Source organism: Taudactylus pleione, unplaced genomic scaffold, assembly GCF_031769625.1.
Source record: "Taudactylus pleione unplaced genomic scaffold, aTauple2 ptg000178l, whole genome shotgun sequence".
Classification (NCBI taxonomy): Eukaryota; Metazoa; Chordata; class Amphibia; order Anura; family Myobatrachidae; genus Taudactylus; species Taudactylus pleione.
Genome location: NW_028284580.1, coordinates 11,261,678 through 11,283,033, shown reverse-complemented (window position 1 = coordinate 11,283,033; position 21,356 = coordinate 11,261,678).

Here is a 21,356-nt window from a genome sequence, read left to right as displayed (position 1 = left end):
CTGGCCATACACCTGCATGACGAGCATTAACACACGACTCACCATCCGACTCCCCGCAGCTCCCTGGCAGTCCCGACAGCATGTTTCTTGTTTTTCTTTGCACAGGATCTGTCTTATGATCGATCCTGTGCATCATGCGCTCATTGGGATTCAGTCATTGAAATGGCTTTAATTGCTGCACGATGGATCGCATGAACAAAATAAACGGTACGATCCGCACACGATACGATGGACAAGATGTGCTGCACATCTGATCATAAGATCCGATTATAGGAGCTGCGGGAGCGCAAATCGGATCGTATGTTACTAAAATAACACACGATTTTCACAAGATCCATCTTATGACTCATCAAAAATCGGGCAATCGGCCCGAAATCGTGCAGGTGTATGGCCAGCTTAAAAGTTTCAATGTCTCCTTATTATAGCGCCTCCTCTGAAGTTAGGGCTACCCCCCTATTCCATTTCCTGTAATATCCCCTATTTTCACATTATCAGAAGTCTTAAAAGTAAAGGGCGATCATCACCACCTTTATTTTAAACATGATTTTGATCATTAATATGATTATATAATAGTACGTGTGTACAGTATATGTAGAAAGATGGTGTACCATAGAAAATGTGTTTGCTGTGTATAGTTAAACATCTCCTTTGAGCTGGTGGACTTTGTGCAGCCCTTCAAAGGAAAAGTGTAATAATCATTTCTTTTATTAACATATTTCCAACTTATTCTAGTAAGAAATATTGCTAGTCATAGCCAGATAGAATCATACAGGGAATGCTTCAAAGAAAATTCCACACAAAATGTAACTTTTCATAATTAACATCCTCTATCCCCAGAATTTTCAGAAACACTGGCATCTGTAGAGAAATCATCCTGCCTCTGCTGTAACTGCTACACCTGCCTCCCTGCTGACTATCACACTACATGGGAATACTGCAAAGCTCCATGTTCATTTTAACAGATGCTGCCTATATACAGTCTAGGGCTAGGCTCTGTACATTATGATTGGAATGGGTATGAAATCCCGGCAATCGGGATGCCTGCTGTCTAAATATACCGACAGCAGCATCCTGATGCTCAGGATCCTGACAAGGGTCCAGTAAGTATAGTTACCCACCCCTCTTCTCCCTGTAACCCTAACCCTTTCTTCCTACATCCTAACACTAACCCTCCCCCAACCCCATCCTTTCCCTAACCCTACCCATTAGTGCCTAAACCTAACCCTCTTCCCTTGTTGCCTAAACCTAACCCCCCCCAGTGGTGCCTAACCCTAACCCACCATGGGGGCACCTAACCCTAACCTCTCCCTCCCCTAGCCTAACCCTAGCCCCTATGAGACGGCTAAACCTAACACACACCCCCTGCGGCTAAGACCTAACCAGCAACGCTATACTTACGTTTGGCATCCCAGCTGTCGGAATTCCGGCATCGGCATGTCAAATACTGTCGGTATTCAATCACCAGTCTTCTGGCCAGGTAGTGGCATTCTGGCGCCGAGATTTCGTCAGCCGGGATGCCGCATGTAGGTATATTAACTACATCCCATTCTGATCCTACTGTCTGTTAGGAAGTGATACTACAATTTGGACCTGAATACTCCTAGGCTTCCAACACCTGAAGACACAAATTGGAATACTTCAATGTCTCCTGAACTGTGGGAATTCACATCTGCTGATAATTTGCATGGAATTATCATATAAAGTATTACAAAAAGTAAATAGAAGTTACCTTATATAGTAGTGGTATTAGCATAAGTCACACATATACTGTACATGCAAAAATTTCAGGAACGTGGAAAACCAGGAAATATTTTAGATAAAGCTGGTATGCTGTACGGCAGAGGTTCCCAAACTCCACCAATACAGTCCAGGGTTTAAGAATATCCATGCTTGAGCCCAGATAGTTAAATCTAATTGACTGAGTTACTAGTCCCCTGTTCTCAAGCATTGATATCCTTATATGTGGACTGTAATGGTGGAGTTTGGGAATCTCTGGTGTAGGGTAATTTTTTTATCTGTAAATCCTAGATTTCCTTTCTGCAAGCCATTTAAATGGAACTGCCGAGTGTCTCCGAGCCTGGAAAACACAACATTAAGCTGCAAAGATGACATAAATACAATGTGAAGCATTTCAACCAAAGTATGAAAATGTTATTATATAAACTAGGGGGGTGCACCGGCCACTTTTCGTGTTTTGGTTTTGAATCTGGATATTTCTTTGGGCTCTATTTGCTACAATACGCATATTGAATGCGGATTGTAGTGTGATATTACCGAGTGAATTCGCATTGCGAATTCAGGCAATATCACAGGGATTTACTATAAATCCCTCGCAGGGACAGAGCTTGTGATAAAGCTCTGTCCCTGTGGATCCCTTCCGCACTCTAGTCGCGGTATTTTCGGAAAAAATACCGCGATTAAGAGCCCGCGCATGCGCCGACCCACCGTCGCTGCTACCCCCACGACGCTAAGCCCCGCCCCCCACAATCGCGGACCCCCGTGACCCCTCTCCCCCGCGACCCCCCCTCCCTTCATTACACTTACCTGCATCCTCCTGGCCTCCGGTGATCTTCTCCAGGCTTCCCGATAAGGTGATCTCTCATACTGCACTGGGGCCCGATCACCTGATGACCGGGCAGCAGTGCACTGTGGGAGACCAGCTGACCAAAGAGGAGCCATCTCCGGAGGCCCGATCACCGGTCCCTGGATTCAGGTAAGGAAAAAAAAATATTTCAATTTTTTTTTTCTTTTTTTTACAGCAATCAGCTTGCGGTCTGTTTAGATCACACAGCTGATTACTGGAACCGGCTCCCGCCTCTGCTCTCCCCGTTAGAGCAGAGTGGGAGCCCGGTAACTGGGGGAGACCCTGGATAACGCCACCTCCAGGTGGTGTTATTATCACAGGGCTTCCCCCGGTATTTTTTTACAATTTATTTTTAGTAACTATGGTCGGATCACATTTCCCATTACAATTATGGGAAATGCGATCTGCTTTACTAAAAATAAGTGATAATTAGGGGTTGGAGTAGAATTTTACTAATTCTACTCCAATTGCCCTGTAATAACTACAGGTGAAACTAAAATAAATGTGAAAAGGGTGTGAAAACACCCTTTTTCACTTTATTTTAGTAAAAATAATGTTAATAAATAGAGCCCTTTGTGTTTTACATCTGGAATGGTTTTGCCAAAACCACCCTTTCGTGTTTTGGGTTCTGGGTTTTGTGTTTTGGATCTGTATTTTTTTGCAAAAAAGCATAAGAACAGCTAAAATCACAGAATTTTTTTTTTTTGTTCCTACGCTATTATTAACCTCAATAACATTAATTTCCACTCATTTCCAGTCTATTCTGAACACATCACACCTCACAATATTGTTTTTAGGCAAAAAGCTTGCACCGAGATAGCTGGATGACTATGCTAAGCAACACAAGTGGGCTACACAAACACGTGGCCCATCTAGGAGTGGCACTGCAGTGGCAGACAGAATGGCAGTTTGAAAAACTAGGCCCAAAGAGTATATACTGCAAAGAAAAAAAAGAAATGCAAGATGGAATTGTCCTTGGGCCCTCCGACCCACCCTAATGTTGTATAAACAGGACATGCAATCTTTAACAACACAATCATTTCAGCAACAGGGTCTGCCACACGACTGTGGCTGAAAAGATTGGTTCGTTTGGGCCCCACAAAACAAGCTGGTAATTAATCTGTCCCTGCACAAACTGTCTCTACAGAGGCAAGATGTCGTCCTCATCCTCCTCATCCACCGATTCCTCACCCTCTTCAGTGTTGTCCTCATCCTCACAGAGTATCAATTTGTCCCCGCTGGAATCCACCACCACAGGTCCCTCTGCACTTTCTAGAGGCTGGTCTTCCTGGAAGAATTGATAATTCATTTTGATGAACATCATCTTCTCCACAGTTTGTGGAAGCAACCTCCATACACCTTTCGCTGACAAGGTTCCCGGCTGCACTAAAAACTCTTTCAGAGTACACACTGGAGGGGGGGCAACTTAGGTAAAATAGAGTCAGTTTGTACAGGGGCCTTCAAATTGCCTCTTTTTCCTGCCAGTACAGGTACGGACTGTCTGACATGCCTACTTGGATACTGTCACAGATTCAATCCTCCACCATTTTGTCAGTGGTGACAGTATCATGCAGTGACAGTAGACATATCAGAAATTGTTGGCAGGTCCTTCAGTCTGGACCAGATGTCCAGACTTGGTCCTGTCTGCCCTGCATCACAGCATGATACCTAAGTTGTTTCCTGGCAGCCCCAGTTGTGGGTGAAAATGAAGAAGGAGCTGTTGACGTGTCAAGTTCCGCTTCAGCTGACAGTGCTTTCACCAGCAGGTCTTTGCACCTCTGCAGGCTTGTGTCTGCCGGAAAGAGAGACACCACATAGGCTTTAAACCTAGGATTGAGCACGGTGGCCAAATTGTAGTGGTCTGATTTCAACAGATTGACCACCCTTGAATCCTGGCAAAGCGAAAGAAGGGCTTCATCCACAGGTCCAACATGCCGAGCGGAATCGCTCTGTCTTAGCTCCTCATTCACTTTCTCTAGCTGCTTCTGCAAAAGCCTGATGAGGGGAATGACCTGACTCAAGCTGGCAGTGTCTGAACTGACTTCACGTGTGGCAAGTTCGAAGGGCTGGAGAACCTTGCAACAACATGGAAATCATTCTCCACTGCGCTTGAGTCAGGTGCATACCCCTTCCTTTGCCTATGTCATAGGTGGATGTATAGGCTTGAATGGCCTTTTGCTGCTCCTCCATACTCTGAATCATATAGAGGGTTGAGTTCCACCGTGTTACAACCTCTTGCTTCAGGTGATGGCAGTGAAGGTTCAAGAGTGTTTGCTGGTGCTCGAGTCATCTGCACGCAGTGGCTGAATGGCGAAATTGGCCAGAAATTTTTCGGGCCACCCAAAGAGTCTCTTGCACGCCCTTGTCGTCTTTCAGAAAATTCTGCACCACCCAAATTTATTGCGTGAGCAAAACATGGGACGTGCTGGAATTTGCCCAGATATAATACCACCACAATATTGGTTGCGTTGTCAGATATCACAAATCCCCAGGAAACTCTAAGTGGGGTAAGCCATTGGGCGATGATTTCCCTCAGTTTCTCTAAGAGGTTGTCGGCAGTGTGCCTCTTACTGAAACTGGTGATACACAGCATAGCCTGCCTTGAAATGAGCTGGTGTTTCTGAGGTGCTGCTACTGGTGATGCTGCTGTTGTTGCTGTGTAAGGCGATACGTCTACCCAGTGGGCTGTCACAGTCATATAGTCCTTAGTCTTCCCTGTTCCACTTGTCCACATGTCCGTTGTTAAGTGGACATTTGGTACAACTGCATTTTTTAGGACACTGAGGACACTTTTCCTGATGTCTCTGTACATTCTCGGTATCGCCTGCCTAGTGAAGTGGAATCTAGTCGGGATTTGGTACCGGGGACACACTACCTCCATCAATTGTCTAAATCCCACTGCACCAATGGCGCATACCGGATGCACGTCTAACACCAACATAGCTGTCAAGGCCTCAGTTATCCGCTTTGCAACAGGATGACTGCTGTCGTTCTTCATCCTCCTCGCTAAGGACTGTTGGAGGGTCAACTGCTTAGTAAAAGAAGTAGTGGTGTTCCTATTTACTCTCTGAGATGATGAACAACTCCCAGCAGCAACAGCAGCAGCGGCAGCAGTAGGTGTAGCAATGCAGGATCCTCCGGAGGAATCACGGATAGGAGAGTCAATCATGCCAGTGACATGGCCTGCACGACTACTGCTGATCCTGACTGAGGAGAAAATTGATGAGGAGGGAGTTGACGGTGTGGTTTGCAGACGCTTGGATACAACACAACAAAGGGATTTTGGTATCCCTGGACTGCTTACGGTCTTAGCCACAGTTTCTGAACTTGACAGTAACTTTTTATGAATGCGCTGCAGGTGACGTATAAGGGAGGATGTTCCTAGGTGGTTAACGTCCCTACCCCTACTTTTCCACCTTTTCATACGGTACATATAACAAGACAGTTGTTTTCCAGATTTGGATACAAATATTTCCAGACCAAAGAGGTGGACTGTTTTATCATCTGCCCAGGCATGACCGTGATGGGCTTTTTCATCCCACGGACAACAAAAGTCTCCCTCGGTGCCTGATTTAAACAAACCACATCACCATCAGAAACCTCCTCGTCAACTTCCTCTTCAGCGCCAGCTACACCAATATCCTCATCCTGTTGTACTTCAACAGTGACCTCTTCAATTTGAAATATATCAGCAACTGGACTGTGGGTGCTCCTTCCAGCACTTGCAGAGGGCGTGCAAATGGTGGAAGGAGCCATCTCTTCCCGTCCAGTGTTGAGAAGGTCAGGCATAGCAACTGCCGCCACACTTGGACTCTCCTTGGGAATTTGTGTTATCTTCTTAGAAGAATGCACAGTGCTTTTGCCACCTTAACTCTTTTCATTTTTCTGGGAGTAGGAGGGCTTCCATCGTCATGTGAACCTGAACCACTAGTCATGAATATAGGGATGGACCTTAGCCGTTCATTGCCACTCCGTGTTGTAAATGGCATATTGGCAAGTTTACATTTCTCCTCAGACGATTTCAATTATTTTTAAGGTCATTGGTTTTTTGGATTTTGCATGCCCTCTACCATGACATTGGGCATCGGCCTTGGCAGACGACGTTGATGGCATTTCATCATCTATGTCATGACTAGTGGCAGCAGATTCAGCACTAGGAGGAACTGGTTCTTGATCTTTACCTATTTCATCCTCCAAATTTTTGTCCTCCATTTATATAATATTGATATATGTGCGGCTAAGGCTAACACAAACACAGAAAAAAACACTTGATTTTTTTGGGCACTATGGGGGTTACACCACCCTTCAACAGACTAGCTGGCTCTTGACTTATGACATAGGCACACGCTTGGCGCTGCTACTTTGTTGATGCACGTGCGGCTAATTCGCACACAAACACAGAAAAATAAACACTTTTAAATGTTTTAATTTTTGGGGGCACTTTGGGGGTTACACCGCCCTTCAACAGACCAGCCGGCCCTTGACTTATGACACAGGTGCACGCTTGGTGCTGCTACTTTGTTGATGCACGTGCGGCTAATGTGCACACAAACACAGAAAAAAAAATATTTTTTTTTGCACTTGGGGGAGCACCCCTGATGTACAGAGCACCCCCTGGACAACACTACAGCACCCCTTTAGGACTACAGTGACACAGGAACCACTGAAGCCCCCCCTCTTCTGCACACAGCACCTATGGACAACACAGCCTTTATGGGACAACAGCACTGCACAACACAGCCCAGTCAGCTCCTATGGACTTTGGACACCGCCCCTATGGACACCAGCACAGCAACCCCCACCCTCCCTCTTCACTGTCCACAGCTGGAGTGAAAAATGGCGCCGACATGGGGACCTTTTATAGAATCCAAAACCCGCAAGAATCCGACAGTGGGATGATGATGTTTTGCCTCGATTTCAGCCTGGTGGGAAAACCTGAGCCTGACTCGGTTCCTAGCTCAGATCGTGGGGGCTCGTGGAAATCCGAACCCGCTCATACCTAATATAAAAATGTTTCAAGATTCCTTTTTATATGAGCAAATACAGTTTGATTTTAGTTTGAAATGTGCGCTAACCCCTGTATTTTGGTTTTGGATCTGGATTAATCTTTGTATTTTGGTTTTGCAAAACTACCCTCAAGTGTTTTGGTTTCGGATCTGGATTTTGATTTTAAACAAAATGATAAAAAGTTTTTTTTTAAAACAGCTAATGTAATTTTTGTAATCCAAAACCTGAAATGCCAATCTAAAATCCGAATTCCAAACTGCTGGAAGATCAGAGCCACGACTCGGATCTGTCAGGGTTCACGAAATTCGGTTGGATTCGGATTTCTGGAGAATCGGACTGCACATCCTTAATTTAATGCAGGACAAATGCGGTATGTGTGATTGTCTGGTCTTTTTTCTGTAGTATACTTATTGTAGTCATTGGTTTCAAATACACATACTATATTTGACCAAAACAAAGATTAGGTTTAGGCACCCCAGGGGGGGTTAAGCAGTGGGGAGGGGGGGTTAGGGAGAGGTTAGGGTTAGGCTGCTTAAAGGGGACGTTAGGTTGGGTGGAGGGTTAGGTTTAGGCAATAAGGGGGGAGACTTAGGTTTAGGCACTAACCGGGAGGGTTGGGGTTAAGGTGTGGGGGTAGGGAGGGTTATGGTTAGGGTGCAGAAAATGAGAGTTAGGGTTAGAGGGTGAAAGCGGTAGGGTTAGCATACTTATGTATCCCCTGTCGGGATTCTAAGAATCGGGATGCCGCTGTCGGTCTTTTGACAGCCAGCATCCACACTCAACCCGCTCATACAGTGTACACATGATTGCACTAGTTGTAAACACAGTAAAAGCTACTGTATGGGCCTGATACTGAGTCGAGCGCAGAAGAGCACACAGCAGCTTCTATTGGCGGATGCCCGTCTGCGACTTTTTGCAAATGCGGATACAAACTTGTACCCTCTTGTACATCCGGGCAGCCAAATGTGCAAGAACTGAGAAGCCCTCTATTAGTGTCCATGTACACTGTAACACTGATTGGTGCATCTTAATATGCCATCATATGGCAGGTGCAGTTTCTCTGTCTGACTATGGCCTCCTGTACATGCGTCTGTGAATGCAGCCACTTGCATTGACATGCCCATGACACTCCCATAATGCCCACTGAATGGATCATTGTTATGTGCATTTGTAGCTACCACCAAGTCATTGACCAGGAATGCTCACAATGTTTGTGATACCGTCCATCTCCATTGCAACATCGTATTTGTGCATGCACTCTGTGTAACGCATGGCATGTATCGTACAAGTCTTTAAAAATGTTCACGTGTGTGTAGTTGCCAGAAATCGCTTTACTATGTGAACATCAACATTGTGTGCGGCTCTGAATCAGGCCCTAGATGACTATATACGTAGCACAGTACACTAATACATCAATAATACATACAATTCATACCAATGACGATTTTGCAATCATTCAAGGAATCCAACATGTAACACTTGAAGGTATAAATCATGCATATGGTATTTATTTTAAAGCCTCAGTGGCTATTTTAACCCATCATATTTTATGACAGTTTGTTGTAATCTCTGCAATGAGGTGAGATCTCAGACTGACCCAGATGAGTGAAGCATCTCTTACACCTTTACCACTTGAAGAGAAATCAAGATGCAGCAGTGAGGACAGTAAACCCAAATGTATGCATGTCGGGAGGGACGTTATTTATACAGTGCTAGCATAGTCCTTAGCATTTTACAATTGGGAACAAAACTGTAATACATCTAAGCTGTGCAATGAAAGACAGACAGAGAGGTAAGGGAATAGGACTATTGGACATAAGCATCTGGCATCACAAGTTGACCATCTAATGCCACTACTCCTTCTTCAAATGTGCCCCACTTGGGTAGAATGGAGTGAATGAAAATGAATTAATGGGGCATGCTCTGGTTATTAGAAGCTAATATTGTATACTACATCTCCAGATGTTCCATGTAGTATAGCTGTAAGCATACTGTAAGCCACACCTCCACTCCTCCACTCAGGGGGGCATGGGGCAACTCGCTGAAAAAGGGGGGCATGGGGCAACTCGCCCCCCCAAAACATTTGAGTGGTGCCAGTATATGTACTAGGTCGTAGGGAGCAAGAATACCACAGGGCTGCTCCACAATCTCCCTCCCACAGCCCTTCCCTGCCTGCCTCCATGCAGCTCCACCTCGCTCTGACTCCTACTGTAACTAGTAACTGTGGGCTGACCAACCCTATGACCTTCTCCCCTCTCTCTTTATATGTTCCCCCTTTTCAGCTGTCCCTTTGTTCATTACTGACCGCCACCCCTAATGGCACCAGGGGCACCGAGAGTGTGGGCGTGTACTAATTACCTGGGCCCAGACTTACACCGCCCCCTCCCTTCTGCTGCTGTGTGCTGGGCTGCACTGGGAGACTGCTCGCAGCTGCTAAGCAGTAGCCGCAGCAGTCTACTATGCCTGTGGGGGGAGCAATCACACTGATCGTGCCCCCAACTGGCTATTCGCTGGGCTGAGGGGCTCGCAGGGCTCCCCTCCCCAGCACGCAGAGGCTCTGCAAAAATTATTTTTTTTCTCCCAAAGGGGACGTGGCCACACCTCCCGTGAATAGACCCCCTTCACCCAGGCCCCAGCGTGGCCTGCATGGCACCCCCATTGCCCCCCACCACATGACCCCCCTTGCGCCACATATAAATATATATCTAGGGGCGCCCAAATTAAATTATGTTTTGGCCCCCAACCTAAAAACATTGTGGCACCCCTGCCACTACTCTATGGACCTTATTCAGACCCGCTCTCAAGCCCTAGGCGCTCGCAAGCAGGTCGATGCACGTTCTCGATCCCCGTGGCGAGCAAGACTCACTCGTTCCAGGGCTCGCTACAAATGGGGCGGCTGTCGATGTTGATTGACAGCTCGCCCCGTTTTGTAGGTGGGGGGGGGTTCCTGAAGGAATGCCTGCCATTTTTGGGTGGCCCTACTGACATCACCAGTGATTTGTAGGTGGCCCTACCACAAGGGTCTCGTCGCAAGCCCGATGGTCGCGACCATCGCAACCGTCACCTGGCAAAAGCTGTGGGTGGTCACCCACCTTAGCGAGCGGCCAGGAGGCCGTTTTTAAAAAAAAACAAAAAACGTCCGCCCTGATTCAGAGCAAGCACTCGCTTTTTGAGAGCGGCTCTGAATCAGGGCCAATATGTATAAGTAGGGTGTATAAATAAAACCTAATAACTACTTTGCTGGAAACCAATGAATGCCCTACTTTAGGTTTTCCCTATGGACTATTCGAGTTGACTTCCTAATAATGAATTTCCCTGTGGATTATTTGTTATAATCTCCCAAAGGGGCATCGTAAAAATATACTATGTATAGTGTAAAATAAACTGTAGCAATGACATATGAACATACACTGCAATAGATATCAAAACAGAACTGAGCAAAAAAACAGAACTGAAAAAAAACTACTTTTCAAATAAAACACACAGGTTGCTAATTGCAACAATATTTACTTTCCCCCATTTTCTTTTTTTCTCAACAAACCCTAACCAGAAGAAATAAGTTTTAACATCTGACATGCAGTCAGTTTTAATGGCACTAATAAAGTTATTCACGTTTTAATGGATCTCTTTTAAATAAAAGGACCACCCATTAGCATCCTTGAAAAAGTGCTCATTGTATGAAATGTGCATTGGAGCTAACCTGCACTGTGGACTGTAAACTCCAAGCTGACAGTATCCACTCTCTCCTGCCTCCCAATCACAGGAGAGCACAGAGACTAGTAACACATGTAAGGAGGGGGAACATCACAAGCGTAACCACTGCAGCTGACCAATCCCACATGCCGACTCCTTCCAGTGTTTCCTAGCTACTACTACATATCAAAGATCACAAAGACTAGAGGTAGCAGTGTAAAGAGGACATCGGCAGTAGCATTAAGAGAATAGAGACGGAGTAGGGTAAGGACGTACCCAGCCTATTTTTCACTATTCCCGCAGTTTCTTGGTTTTACAGAACCAACCACATATTCTCAAAAGAACTAAAACATTGTTGCGATCAGCAACCTGATTGTTTTGTTATAATAGTTTTTTTCATTTCTGTTTTTTCCACTTCTGATTTCATATCAATTGTAGTTTATGTTCATACGTTATTGCTGCAGTTCATGTTACACTGTTCATAGCACTTGTATCTTTTTACACTGTTTATATGATTTTACTTGAGCTGCTTTTTTACACAGCATGGGTTTTGAATACCCTATACCTCCCCAAGGGCCATATTTTTCAATTATCTGATAAGTTTCACCTAGATGTACTAATATACCTACGCAGGTACAGGGGATCAGAAAGTCATCTTTTCACTCCTCTAATGGGTCCCCGTGGCGTTACTGTGCATGTGCAGTTTGCTGACCACACATGTGCATCAGTTTCACATTCCAGAGCTTGATAAATCTGACAGCCTAACAGTCCTCATAGAAAACTATGGGGGCTGCTTCTGCTGTAAGAAATATGTTTTGTGGTCTCTCCAACATAAAATCGGGGAGCCTTAATATTTGCTGCAAATAGTGTTTAATAAATTTACCCCCAAATAGCCTTCTCCATGGCAGCAGCACGAATGGTGTAATGCTTAGCATTACTGCTTCACATTACTGAGGTAACCTGTGCTGTAGTATTATACTGCTTTTATGTTCTGGGAGTGATGGATTGAACAACCCCCAGTTATTATGGAAATATTTCTTTGGATGATCTTTTAATAGTTTATATTTCATTTTAAAAGTAAAGACTAGAGAGTATATTTACTAAAGTCAGGGTTTTAGAAGTGAGTTTTAGAAGAAATGTTGCCCATAGCAACCAATCAGATTCTAGCTATTATCTTCTAGAAGGTGCTAGTTAAATATTAAGTAGAATCTGACTGGTTGCTATGGGCAACATCTCTTCTAAAACTCACTTCTAAAAACTCTCACTTCTCGGCGCTCCAGATCCCGCGAGAATCTGCTAGCTCCAGGCATCGTTTTTTGCGTCTCTTTTGACAATACGATGCGACTAGGATTCACCAGGAGACTGTGCTGATTAATTTAATATGCAAGCCTTGTATATCTGTGTGCGACTGTGTCTCTAAATTAGCATGCAAAGTGCTACAATGCAGTAGCCGCAGCTTTTTTTCACATCAATTCCATTAACAGATACACAGATATACAAATGTTGCATATCAAATTAATCAGCACAGTCTCCAGATGCACTGGTATACTTGCACGGGACCTGATGGCTCACTCTCATGACAGGCAAATTGCGCTGCTTGGCGTATTGAGGCTAGATGTATGAGGACACATCTGTACATTGGGACTACATGGGAAATTCCTACTGTAGATCTCATTGGCTGCACGATAAATAGCCTTCTAAATATTCTAAGATGTGGTCGGAACATTACCCTCTAAATAAAAAGTGCCTTCCCATTCCAAATATTTCTCAAAACCATATAATAAATAACAGCACTTATTTTTACTTATTACTGTATAAAGATATTTATTGTTTTCTGTGGAAAAGGTGAATATAATAAATATCAGCACTTATTTTACTTATTATAAAGACATCTATTGTTTTCCAAGGAAAAGTTGCATATGATAAATAACAGCACTTATTTTAATTATTAGATTTTAGTTACATTATTATTATTATTATTACAAGTAATTTTTATAGTTCCAATATATTATGCACCTTAGTACAGTGCATATATAATCATTCACATCAGCCCCTGTCCCACTGGATATTTCAATGTAAATCCTTAGAGATTATGCACTGGAGAAAGTGAGGAAATAATATGCAAGAACTGCAAAATGAAGATTAATAATAGTACTTGTGTTTCTCCAAGTACCAAAATGCAGGGGGGGGGGCTTGCTGGGACCTGTAGTGCCAATGCAAAAGACAATGTTTTTAACTCTTTAATTTACACCATAGTACACTACCATAGATAGACCTGGGCTATGAGCCCATGCCTGGGTGCCCTGGATAGGGGGCACCCCTTTATTAGGGGGTTCCCCAACTCCCCATGGATCTCCAGCCTGGGCTGACTAGTGGTCAGGGATTATGCTTTGGCTGGGGGACACGGTGAAAGGGTTCCCCTGGCTGTAGCATTACCCCCTGCTAGAAAAAGTTTGGTGCTGGTTATGAATAATATAGGGGACCCCTTCGCTTTTTGTCCCTTGTATTTCCATAACCAGGACTGGCTCAAAGCCCAGTACTGGTTGTGCTAAATACAGGGGACCTCTACGTCATTTGTCCCCTATATTTTCACAACCAGTACTGGGTCTCAAAAAGCCAGAGGCTGGTTGTGCTTTGTGGGGGAAGGGGTGCCACAACATTTTTTTTTTTTTACTTTTTACACTGGTTTACATTTTTTTTAACACAGTAGCACTGATCCATCCGTGCATCTGTGTCTATTTTTTTTTCACACATATACATGCATCACGGATCTCCCTGATCTGTGCGTGTATCTGTGTCGTCCATGACATTGTTCAGCGTGCATACTCAACCACGACCAGCGACAGCGGGACCGCGCATTGGCATTATCGCGTTATCATGCCCACACATGGCACTTTTTAAACAATTTGTGGTTCCAATCCGTCTAAAACGGCAATATCGTTAAAACACTGAAACTATTTAGCATCTGTAAATTGAATAATGTTGATGTTACATTTCTGGTGATACATGTATACTTATTTGTAACGCTGATACTATATTGCATCTGGGACTAACATACTCATAATGCTTACACTGCACCGTATAACAATTATTACCTTTGTGTTTTATGGGCCTGATTCAGCACGGATCGCAAGGCTGCATTCGCACGCGATAATATGCTAATGAATGCAATCTCAGCACTATACCAAGATGCCCATCACTGTATAAACCCGCCCACTTCCAATGACATGCATCCGCAAGTCAGCGAAAACATTGGTAACATCTAGTAACATCGAAACCATGCGCACAGTTGTGGTTGACGTGACCCTTAATTATACATGCCCCTGTATCGGTGTTCAATCGCACAGGCAAGTCTGCGTTCCACCAACCCCCCCCCCTCTCCACCCCCAGTCACTTCATGTCAATCACTATGAGATGGGACTGCGTGCTCACTGCGATCGCTTCCCGATCGCAGCAGCTGGTTCACACATGCACACTGAAATGCATGCACAGAGCAAAAATTATCGACCAGCTGCGAGCAATCGCAGCCTTGCGATCCAACCTGAATAAGGCCCAATATCCTTTACCAATAAAGATATACAGTACATATTTTATACACCTAGTATTTCCAGGAGGAACCTTATTTATGACACATCCCAGCTCCACTTTTCCCGTTTCCTATATACCTCTACTGTTTTATAAGGTGGAGAGACCCCCTTTTACCAGGGAAGGACAGCAGGGAACACTAAGATAGGGAGTGCAGTCACACACCCCACCATTTTTTTATCCTAACCCTGGGCCTGATTCATTACTGATCGCAGATTCGATTACGCCAGCAATAGGCCGATTGTTGCGTTCTGCGCCTGCATATGCATCGCAGTGTGCAAAGACTCCACTGCAATCGGGATTGTGATAGCAATGACTACCTGGACCCATCGCAGAATGATTGACAAGAAGTGACCGATTGGGGGTGGTAACGGGGTGGTCGGCGAAACAGGTGTGCCAGTGCGTTTAAACGCCGTTACAGTGGTGTGCATAAATTAGCCACTGCGATGCCATATGCAGCTTGGGCTTTCAATGCGTGCTATAAGGTTAGCAATTCCTGAGGAAGGACCGAGCTTATGCAAGTGTGCATGAGGCTTTGATTGTACTCTATGTTACCGATTGTTTCACAGACTTGCGGAATGTGTGTAAGGTAAAGAAAACGGGTATATATCAGCTTCAATGAGGTGTATCCATAGTATACTTTGAATAAATGTTTACTAATAAACGTGGTCAAGTTCAAATTGGAATACAATATGCAATATATTAATAAAACAACAGAAGAAATCCAAACAGAATATAAGTAAATCGCAGTATGTGTACATGGGTTGGGTATGAAATCCCGGCGGCTATTAATACCGACAGTGGAAGCCCAACAGGAGCAGAATCCCCACGTTGCTGATAAGTCAACTTTCTCCCCCCCCATAACCCTAACCTTCCTTTGGGGGTGCCTAACCCTAAAACTCCCATGGTGGTGCCTAACCCAGGTGGGGTGCCTACACCTAACCCCCCTCCCTGCACCCTAAACCTAACCCTCCCGCGGGAGTTCCTAATCCTAAGTCTCCCCGGGGGTGCATAAACCTAACCCTCCCTCCCCTCAGCTAAGAACTAAGTGTCCACTCTTACCTATGTTCGTGAAGCCGTCCTGTCAGGATTCCGTCATCGGGCTAAAGATAGGCGTCTAGATTTAGATGCCTGTCTTTAGTACCATGTCGGGAGTTAGACAGCGGGATTCCGATGGACATCAGTATATTAACTGTATCCCGTGTACACAACATAATATGTAAAGGTATATGCGCATTGACTTCTCAATGGATTAGTACAGTAAAAACAACCAAACGTGAGGTTGCTGAAATTAAGAAAATGGATAACCAAATAATAATTGTCATAAAAATCGTATATAAGTTTATGGATAGGTTGATGGAAAAGGTCTCAATAGGTATATAAATGAATAGAAACCAGCAGGGTATAAGGGTTAAGACCTGCGGCATCCCGCTGGTCTTAAACACAGTACCTAGATGAGCATTGTTGTCGCTGCCCGAGATGCTCTTCACAGGGCAAAGAGTACGGCAAAATATGACAAGTGTGGGTTATCTCTTTGACTGAGTGTCCTTACTCCGGGCACATGTGCTATTGGTGCACCTGAGGTCCCAGACGGCCACCGGCACTGTACACCAGAGCAGACAGCTACTGTCTGGGGAGGGGATGTTACAGCTAAAGTTCCAGGGAACCGATTGCCATGCACCCCCTCCTGATAAAGACTTATCTCCCTGGATCCATCAGTTCACCACTCCTTCCCCTTGCCGGCTTGATGTTCTTGGTGTGTACTTCTCTTTCTGTCAGGGACTTCTGGTTTGTACAATGTGATCATATTAGTAAAAGTTTTTGAAGTGAAAAAGTCTATCAGCCTGCTGGTACAGTATGTTATCTGATCCTGTTCTCCAATGCATTTCAGCCTTTAAGCCTTCTTCTGGGAGTATGTGTGTCTCTCTGCAATTGCTTTTCAAAGATCATATAGGGATATGTCTCCTCCCTGATTGGTGTTATGCAAATTTTCCAAGCCTGATTGGTCATTACGTTCTTTTATCCTTATTGGTTATCAGCCTTGTCTGTCTTATCTTGTAAACAAAGGTCTGCACTGACAAACTGTTATGTGCAATTCTTTGTTTAAAGTCAATGGAGGGTCATGGAAAGATTATGGGGATATAATCCTTGGAAATGTAGGTAAAGTAGACAATTGGCATAGTGACATCCCCAGGGACAATAAGTATTATTGGTGGATGCAGGGCCGAAACTAGGATTTTTGTCACCTGGGCCATAACTTGCCCCCCCCCCCAACATAGAGGATGAAAACGGGGTGTGGTTTTGTGACACATTAAACACCCTTATAACACATTATGCCTTAGTAATGCCCCTTACAACACATTATGCCACACAGTAATATCCCTTATAACACATTATGCCACAGTAAAGTCCCTTACAACACATTATGCAACACAGCAATACCCCTTACAACACATTTTGGCACAGTAATGCCCCTTACAACACATAGGCCCATATTCAATTGCCGGCGAAAAGTTCTCGCCGGTGATGTCATTTTGCCAGGCGAGAACTTTTCCCCGTATTCAATTGCAAAGACTTTCCGCCAGTGCGAAAAGTCTGCGCCTTGTAACCAGCGGACAAGATTCTCCACTGAAAGGAGACGGAAATAAGTGCAGTTTTGGGGATTTGGGGTTCAAAGTTGTGGGAACACCCCTGCAACCTTGGGACCGCCCACCGAAGGTAAATTGCATCAAAAAAGTTTAAAAAATACATTCGTTCACCCCAAAAAAGTACTTTCGTTTTGGGGGCAAAAAAAACAAAGTTGGGGGACAAAGTTAAAACTAGCAAACTAGACCCAAGGTGGTCCCCCAAGTATACCCAAGCTGTTTTTTGATTGCAGGTGCTTGCTGAAGGTGCATTTTTTATGTTCTTTAAAAACACACTTTAGCGATTTAACCATACTTACACCCATTTACCCCATATTTCCGGGACTACTCATTTTTGCCCAAAAAACTGCTAAATGCTATTCTTCACCACTTGTGGAAAGACACTAAATAGCATCAATTGAGAGCAATAAAGCACGCCAAATACCTTCAGCAGGGCTAATCGGGGGTATCCATCGTGATCCCCTATGTCAGTGCATCTTTTGGGGGGTGTCAGGCTGATTTCCCCAAATCTGACAGGACGTTTTGATGATTTCAGTTTTATCGGGACACGTTCTCGCCTCCTTTGCAATTGAACTTTTCCAGAGCCCAAACTGGCAATGACGGTGAAAACTCTGGCATGTGAAAAGTCCGGGATTTTGCACCTGCAATTGAATACGGGCCTTTATGCCAAAGTAATGCCCCTTATATATTAAGCCACAGTAATGCCCCTTATTAATTAAGACACAGTAATTCCCCTATACATTATGCCACAGTAATGCTTCTTATACATTTATGCCACAGTAATGCCCCATATACATTATGCCACAGTAGGACCCCCTTTACATTATGCCACAGTAAGGCTCCTTACACATTATGCCACAGTAAGGCTCCTTACACATTATGCAACCATAAGGCCTCTTTTACATCTCCCTTATCTTACCTGCCAGGGCCGTGCGGTGGGTGAGTTCGGGGTGGTGCAAGACGGGGCTGCCACATGCTGGTGAACTGTCAGTAATGCCATCATTGTAAGATGGTACCACTCGCAAACCAATTGGAGCTCATGGACCGGCACCGTCTGCTGATTGGCTGCTGGTCCACGAGCATTGATTGGCTTGCGCCCGGAACCACATTAGACCAACGGTGTCTCTGTGCTTCTCAAGGCTGGGATGTGGCTCCGAACCCACAAGAGCAGCAACCTAGCCTCCTGGCAGCCTCTCCCCGGCACCCACTCAAGTCCGGCAACCAGTTTGCGTGCCCCCTTAGCCCCCCCTAGTTTCGGCCCTGGTGGACGGATGCACTTGATATATATGGGAGAGGTCTGTCAGAATAAAAACCAGCAAACTAAACAAAACATAAATTTAAAAAAAAAATAAGATAATAAAAACAGAAAAAATAGAAGAAATAAGGGATGAGCGGGTTTGGATTTCTGAAATCCGAACCACCCCGAGTCCCCCCGATCCGAGTCGTATCCGAGTCAGGCTCAACTTTTCCCGCCTGATTCGGATCTGAAATCGAGGCAAAACGTCGTCATACCGCCTTCCAGATCTCGCGGGTGTTGGATTCTATAAAAGGTCCCCGTGTCGGCACCATTTCTCACTCCAGCTGTCTACAGTGAAGAGGGAGGGTGGGAGCTAGGGCTGGCTGGCCTATGTTGTGCTGCTGTTGTCCATAGGGGCTGTGTCCACTCAGTCCATAGGGGCTGACTGGGCTGTTTTGTGCTGCTGTTGTCCAAAGGGGCTGGTTGGGCTGTGTTGTGCTGCTGTCATGTGGGCTGGCTGGGCTGTGTTGTGCAGTCAGTTGTCCATAGGGGCTGTGTCCACTCCAAAGTCTATAGGGGCTAGCTGCACTGTGTTGTGCAGTGTCCCATAAAGGCTGTAGTCCTAGAGGGGTGCCGTAGTGTTGTCCAGGGGGTGATCTGTGCATCAGGGGTGGTCCCCCAAAGTGCACTCCAAAAAAATTTTTTTTTTCTGTCTTTGTGAATTGTGTGCGCAGTAGCCGCATGTGCATCAACAAAGTAACGCCAAGCGTGCGCCTGTGTCATAAGCAAAGGGCCGGCTGGCTCATCTGTTAAAGGGTGGTGTAACCCCCAAAGTGCACTCCAAACAAAATAAAAAATTATTTTCTGTGTTTGTGAATTGTGTGCACTGTGGCTGCACGTGCATCAACAAAGGAGCAGCGCCAAGCGTGCGCCTGTGTCCCATAAGTAAAGGGCCTACTGGCTTGTCTCTTAAAGGGTGGTGTAAGCCCTCAAAGTGCACTCCAGCAAAAAAAACACATTTTCTTCTGTGTCTGTGAATTGTGTGCACTGTACGTGCATCCTCAAAGCTGCAGCGTCAAGCGTGCGTCTGTCTGTTAAAGGGTGGTGTAACCCCCAAAGTGTGCTCCACAAAAAAAAAAAATATATATTTTTTTCTGTCTTTGTGAATTGTGTGGGCTGTAGCCATACCTGCATCCTCAAAGCAGCAGCGCCAAGTGTGCGTCTGTCTGTTAAAGGGTGGTGTAACCCCTAAAGTGCGCTCCACAAAAAATAAAAAATTCTTTTTTTTTCTGTCTTTGTGAATTGTGTGGGCTGTAGCCGCACCTGCATCCTCAAAGCAGCAGCGCCATGCGTGCATCTGTCTGTTAAAGGGTGGTGTAACCACCAAAGTGCACTCCAACAAAAATAAAACATTTTCTTCTGTGTTTGTGAATTGTGTGCACTGTACGTGCATCAACAAAGGAGCAGCACCAAGCATGCGCCTGTGTCCCATAAGTCTGTTAAAGGGTGGTGTAACCCCCAAAGTGCACTCCACAAAAAATAAACAATTCTTTTTTTTCTGTGTTTGTGTGCGAAATGTATGCACAGTAGCCGCACGTACATCATATTCAATTGCCGGCGAAAAGCTGAGATCAGCGAAAAGTTCTCGCCAGTGATGTCATTTTGCCAGGCGAGAACTTTTCCCCGTATTCAATTGCAAAGACTTTCCACCAGTGCGAAAAGTCTGCGCCTTGTAACCAGCGGACAAGATTCACCACTGAAAGGAGGCGGAAATAAGTGCAGTTTTGGGGATTTGGGGTTCAAAGTTGTGGGACAGCCCCCGAAGGTAAATTGCATAAAAAAAAGTTAAAAAAATACATTCGTTCACCCCAAAAAAGTACTTTCGTTTTGGGGGCAAAAAAAACAAAGTTGGGGGACAAAGTTAAAACTAGCAAACTAGACCCAAGGGGGTCCCCCAAGTATACCCAAGCTGTTTTTTGATTGCAGGTGCTTGCTGAAGGTGCGTTTTTTATGTTCTTTAAAAACGCACTTTAGCGATTTAACCATACTTACACCCATTTACCCCATATTTGCAGGGACTACTCATTTTTGCCCAAAAAACTGCTAAATGCTATTCTTCACCACTTGTGGAAAGACACTAAATAGCATCAATTGAGAGCAATAAAGCACGCCAAATACCTTCAGCAGGGCTAATCGGGGGTATCCATCGTGATCCCCTATGTCAGTGCATCTTTTGGGGGGTGTCAGGCTGATTTCCCCAAATCTGACAGGACGTTTTGCCGATTTCAGTTTTATCGGGACATGTTCTCGCCTCTTTTGCAATTGAATAGGGCGAATCGTGGTGACGAGCGCAAAACTTTTCCAGAGCCTAAACTGGCAATGACGGTGAAAACTCTGGCATGTGAAAAGTCCGGGACTTTGCACCTGCAATTGAATACGGGCCTTTATGCCAAAGTAATGCCCCTTATATATTAAGCCACAGTAATGCCCCTTATATATTAAGCCACAGTAATGCTTCTTATACATTTATGCCACAGTAATGCCCCATATACATTATGCCACAGTAGGACCCCCTTTACATTATGCCACAGTAAGGCTCCTTACA